Below are 6,150 nucleotides of genomic sequence, written 5' to 3'. Positions count from 1 at the left end.
ATGTCCATTATTTTTTAAGTATTGTCAATAGTTTCAGGCTCACAGTGTTCCCTTCCCCTTCCAGTCCCATCAACAATGTTTGCATCCATACAAAAATTACTAGCACCACAACCTGTCTCCTTGATGTATGCATATTTTAGTTTAATTATTATAGTTTGGGACATGCATTTATAATAATGTTAGCTGTAGTTACTTAGATATTTATAGAGTCCTCACAGCTACATTCAAGAGGAACTTGAGGTCTCATTTCATTGCCTTATTTAACCTCCAAATATTAACATCTTTTCTATTTCTATTTCTTTAGTGTTTTTTTTGTTTTGTTTTGTTTTGTTTTTTCCTCTTCTTGGTGCCGGGACCACATGCAGCAGGACTCAGACTTTACTCTGGCTCTATATTCGGGATCATTCCTATACGGGATTTGATAACCAGATGGGATTCCAGAGATCAAATCCCAGTAATCAGAGTGCATGTAAAGCATTTATGAGCTTACTCAATCTCTCAGACTCCTCAGACTCCCCCCCCCCCTCTCTTTTTCTGTGGCATTTTCAGTTTTTCAATCTCAGACAACAGCATTTGCAACAGTTAGAACTTCTATTCCCTTGTCATGCTATTCTGTATATCACACACTAGGAGGACATCCAGTATCTGCCCTTGTCTTTCTGATTTACTTCACTTAACTTAACTAAACTCCAATTCCATTCACACACAAAATCCGCAAGGCCAGCAAGTAAAAAGCCGTATACAAGCATCCTGGGATAGTCCTCCTCCAGCCCTTATTACACTTTATTATCCACTGGGATTCTGTATTCTTTGAGAATAACAGAATCATGATTTTGTCTCAGATTTTACTTTTGCTGTTCTTCCTTTATTGGAGTCTCTATTTATGATTTAAAACACTGTCTTCCATTCAGTGTTAAATAATATTTATTCAGAAAATCTCTTCCACAAACCCAATACAATGTACCATTGTACATTGTACATTGTACATTGTACATTGTACAATGTACCATTTCTATTTCTCTTCTAATTATTGTATGAGGTAATATAGACTTAACCCACAATCTTACACATGTGTGGCACTTTTTTCTACTACTGAGCTAATTCTGCAAAATGTCTGATTTATTTTTTCTCTTTTTAATTTAACATTAATCAAAGTCAACCTTATTTTACTAAAACAGAAGGTCTATGCAGAAAAATAATTAATTACATATAATTAATTATATTTATTTAATTATATCAATATATTAAACACAACATATTTGTAATTAAATAAATTATATTTGTATTAAGTCATATAAAATAAATTAATACATTTTATTAAATTATATAATAAATATATCGCATATACATTGATTAGATATAATTATATTAATTGTTTGATTACATAATTAATTATATGATATGTAACATATATTATATAACATATTTAATATAAAATAATACATAATATAATCATATAATATATTTGTTAATATATTATATGGTATATTCTATGTATTAGTACTTCACTCTTAGAACTTATGAAAGCATTGAACACAATTGGAGCTTAATAATGTTTGTTTGATGTAAACTATTTGTTGAAATATAAATACTTACATGTTTTTGTTCATTTTTTTCGGTCATACCCAGAGATGCTCTGGAATCTTGATTGGATTCAGGCGACCATGTTCGGTGTCTGTGAAAGGCAAATGCATTATTCTCTGTGCTGTCTTTCTCTAGCCCTTAAAGGCTTAGATTTTTAATTTATATCAATTGAAGATTTTGATGTGAGATTTCTTGATATTTTTTAAAAATACTTAAATAAATTCACTGTATTTATTTATATTCAATATTGCTTTATGTATATTAATAATTCTTAAATTTCTTAAAAGTAAGTAACGTGTAGATTTACAAACATATTTGCGCATAAATATATATGTATTTTTCTCTGTTTGTTTTTTGAAAAATATATTATTTTGACATTATAAAATTGGAATTATATTTTACACTTCATTGACCTAACATACTTTAAAATTTTGGGCTGGAGAGATAGCATGGAGGTAGGGCATTTACCTTTCATGCAGAAGGTCATCGGTTCGAATCCCAGCATCCCATATGGTACCCCGTGCCTGCCAGGAGCAATTTCTGAACATGGAGCCAGGAGTAACCCCTGAGCACTGCCGGGTGTGACCCAAAAACCACAAAAATAATTTATCAATGTGTAAAGTGATAGATTTATTAATAGTGGTTTTCTTACAAGGTGAAAGTTTTGGAATTCTTATACATGGATTTTACAGACATTTCATGGTTATTTTCCTTGCTTAGAACAGCATTGAATTGCTTGTTGACAATAGATAATGAAGTAAACAAAATGCTAATTTTTAAACGTGGCATAATGCAATTAATAAATAAAACAAAATAACCTGGTGGCTTGAGATTATTATTAGAGATAACACTTATGCAGACTACTAAAGAGTGCCCAGTATTTTAGCATTCAGAGTATCATGAGGGAAAAAAAAAACAAGGCTTACAAGACACTGCTCTAACTGTAAGAGAATAAGACAATGTAACAATATAAAAGCAATCAGGAGAGTTTTTGTTTAATATTTAATTGAAACATTAAAATATTCACTGGCATAAAAAATGGAGATTTACAAACTTTCTTCTAATCAGTATTAATTTATTTCACTATTATTCTTGTTGTACTCTTTTTTACACTCTCTACAAGACAAATTATTAGTGTCAGCATGATCTTAAAATATTCCTAAACCATTTTTATTTGAATGTCCAAATAAGCACATCCAAATTCTTTCAAGATCATTCAACCTTATAAAAATAAATAATGGCAACTGATTGATTTTTTGTAGTTCTGAGTCTCATTTATGATACCTCAGATGTTTGTTTCCTACTCCATTTAAACATTACACAGACTGCAAAGCATAAACATATTTGTTTTCCAATGTGCAATTAAGACTGCTTGAACTCTAGAGACCACTGGCAATATTACTTGACCTTATGAGGCTGTCGCTACAATATTCACTAACCAAATTACAATAAAACATCTAAAAGGTTAATGAAATTGTGCCACTTATTTTAAATGCACAGCAAAGTACAGTGCAAATCAACTGTGTGTAGTTATACTTTTTTTCTGTCTTTTCTAAATTTTATCTATTTTTACATGATATTGTTCTTTAGGCTTAGCCTAATTTTTAAATAACTTTTAATCTCATTATCTTTCCAATATCTTTAGACATGTGTGCATATGAGTTTCTCAGCATTTATATAATGCTATTATTTTATCTTGTTTTTTTTCTCAATGTTTATTTTTAGCAATATTATTATGTTTCTAATTCTTGCATGGAGACAGTTTGAATATTTTCACATTGTTAAATGGTGTGGTTAAGAAAACTAATAAGTCACATGAAATGAATGAATGAATTCCCTTATATCACAGTATATGCAAAAAGCAATTCAAAATGTATTTAAGATCTAAATATTAGATCCATAAATAAATTATATTGAGAAAGATATTGGCAGAATGTTTTATGAAATTGATACTAGAGGCATCTCAACGCCATTGTCCAAGCAAAAATAAGCAATGCAAACATATGGGACTGCATCAGATTAAAAAACTCCTGAACTTCAAAATCAATGATGAATTAACAACAACAACAAAAAAATCCCCCGCTCGTACTTCATGTATTAAGAGTATTCCTTATTCTTATGTTATGTTTTGCGTATACAGAATGTTCATTTTGTATTCTGCCCTTTTCCACACCCCCACAAAGCTCTTTTTTACTCCTTAGCTCTCTAACCCCCTCTCAAACATCACTAACCTTCATTACTCTTTTTAACTTCAGTAGTGTACAATCCTAATCACAGTCCAAAGCTGTGCATTGTGTGTGACAACCAAAAACTGTTTCAAGATACATAAAATGGACACGTATTTCTTTAGAATATTTTGTGTTTTTTCTCTGACAGCTATAATTCTTACTAAATGTTGTCTTATACAGTGATGATTCTAACCACTTTTTATCTTCTCTTTTTGAGCTGTTTAACAAAAAATTTTGGTGGAAGAGTCCCCCAGTTTAATACTTATGATTGAACCATATCATGGGAATCATTGGAATTGTTCTTATGGCCCCCATATGCACCAATAACACCATGTGGCATTGCTCCTTTTTTGCATAGGCACATTAAAATGGGAAAATACTATACAAATAAGATTCTATCTAATAGAGATTGGAACACACAAATCTTGTAGTGCAAAGGGACCTTACACCCTGAACATTGACATAACGACCTGGCACAGACCTCAGAAGAAAGGGCATAATCCATTCTCCCCTGAACAAGGGAAGCCATCCACAAAACATCCATGCTGGTCTATAACATCACCTGGAAGCAATCCTCTACCACGGAAGACCTACACTGCTTAGACTTCGACCTGCTCAAAAGAGACTTCCCTTAACACTAAGAAGACTTAACAACAACGACGACCTGCTTACAGGACAGGGCTCCCTGCATTGCCCTTTGATTGTGAGGTGAAAGAAGAGGATGCTCCACATCCTGACTTCAATGTAAGATATGCAGATTCCAGGATCTTTAATACAGAAACATGATACCAACAACAGAGACTGTGTGAAAAATAAAAGTGTGTTGGCACTACAGACAATGTATTAGATTGGACGATCTAGCTTGCCTGGAGCCTAGAGTTGGTCTTGTGCCAGGAAACTCCAGGGGTCTGGTCTCTTTATACTTAGGCCAAGGTTATTTCTTTCCATGTCCTTCATATTTTGGTGGGCCTATGCAAACAATTGCCACTCTAACACCATTTTTACTGTGCTCCTTTGACTCTAATCCTTAAAAAGAACTCACTTAAAATTTGAGGTTAACTTAAGCTAATATGCATGTATATGGAAATGTAAGAAAATACTAAGCCTGTAATGTTTAAGGAGTTATGTAAGTTTTTATGGCTTTAGAATGCCTTGTGTGCTGTTAAGAAATATTATAAAGTGTTACAATCTGGGGACTTGAGGGACAAAGTAATTGTACATGGATTCTCTCTTATTTATCTTAATGTTCTTTGGCTGAAATTTCAAAGTTAAGATATCAGCAAGGGGACTTCTGAGAATTATGTTATGGGTGATTGTCCTTCCACTGTAACTTTACCTTGTCCTCTTTCTTTACATCCTTGTTCTCATAATTAAAAACAAAAATTAAAAAAAACCTAAAATGTAAAAACATTAATTAGAGTAATCAACAGAAGTGTAGAGCTTCACGAATTTGCATGTCATCCCTGTGCAGGGGACATGTTAATCTACTATGTATTATTCCAACTTTAGTATCTGTGCTGCCGAAGCCAGGCTGGGTGGTGTATATTCTATGAAACTCAATCATGAAGAATTTGTATTCACAGTGCTTAAATAAAGGAATTATAAAATATATAAAAAAAATCCCACAGGCTAAAAGTATCACTCTCTACTATTTAATGAGAATCTTTTCAGAAGGCCCACTGTGAAATCTTTCCTCAGTGTGGAAGGCTGTCCAAGATATTTGAAAGTGAACGTGATATTTCTCATGCTTAGTAACAAACATTATTTGGCCTAAATATGAATCTCCCTTCTGCTGTATTAAGTGTGTATATGTTTGAGCTTTTTACTTCCAAACATAAGGGTTTTTACAGGTAAATATAACCTTGATTAAATTTCTCTTTACCTGGAAAACTCAGCACCAAAAGATACTTAAAAACAACTTCTATTTCTCTTTGTCTTTAAAATGCCCTTGCAGTTTTAAACAGAACAAAATGTTCTACTTTTGGGACATCTCTAAAAGGACTTTGAATACTGTCTAACTAATTTTCACCTCAGAATTAACCAGCAAAAAGTTTGGCCAGGATATAGCACTGGGCTGTTGAGAACTTTTACCAGGTATAGATTTGTATTCCTTTCAAATAACTTTGTCTCTTACTTGCCCCTAATACAAAAACCTCTTCCCTCAGAAACAGGAAGTTTGATAGGGAAACCCAGCTCCTTGCAAACTCTCCTAATCTACATCAGTATTGACACCTGGGAATAGCCAAACAGGAACTGCTTTGAGATGTTAAAATTCACCTTCTCTTTTTAAATCTGGCTTCTTACTTGAAATGTATCTATTCATCAGGTCTGCTTCCCA

At 32.6% G+C, this 6,150-nt stretch overlaps 1 non-coding gene across 1 annotated transcript; it reads right to left on the bottom strand.

The window, feature by feature from the left end:
* Window positions 1-5,238: 5,238 nt before the first annotated feature.
* Window positions 5,239-5,344, bottom strand: LOC126029415 (U6 spliceosomal RNA). Its single transcript, XR_007503004.1, has one exon. It is a non-coding gene; the product is annotated as a U6 spliceosomal RNA (small nuclear RNA).
* Between the last annotated feature and the right edge of the window lie 806 nt (window positions 5,345-6,150).

This window comes from Suncus etruscus, chromosome 1 (genome assembly GCF_024139225.1).
Source record: "Suncus etruscus isolate mSunEtr1 chromosome 1, mSunEtr1.pri.cur, whole genome shotgun sequence".
NCBI lineage: Eukaryota > Metazoa > Chordata > Mammalia > Eulipotyphla > Soricidae > Suncus > Suncus etruscus.
The sequence above is the reverse complement of the archived record's forward strand: the minus strand, read 5'-3'. Positions and strand labels throughout refer to the sequence as shown.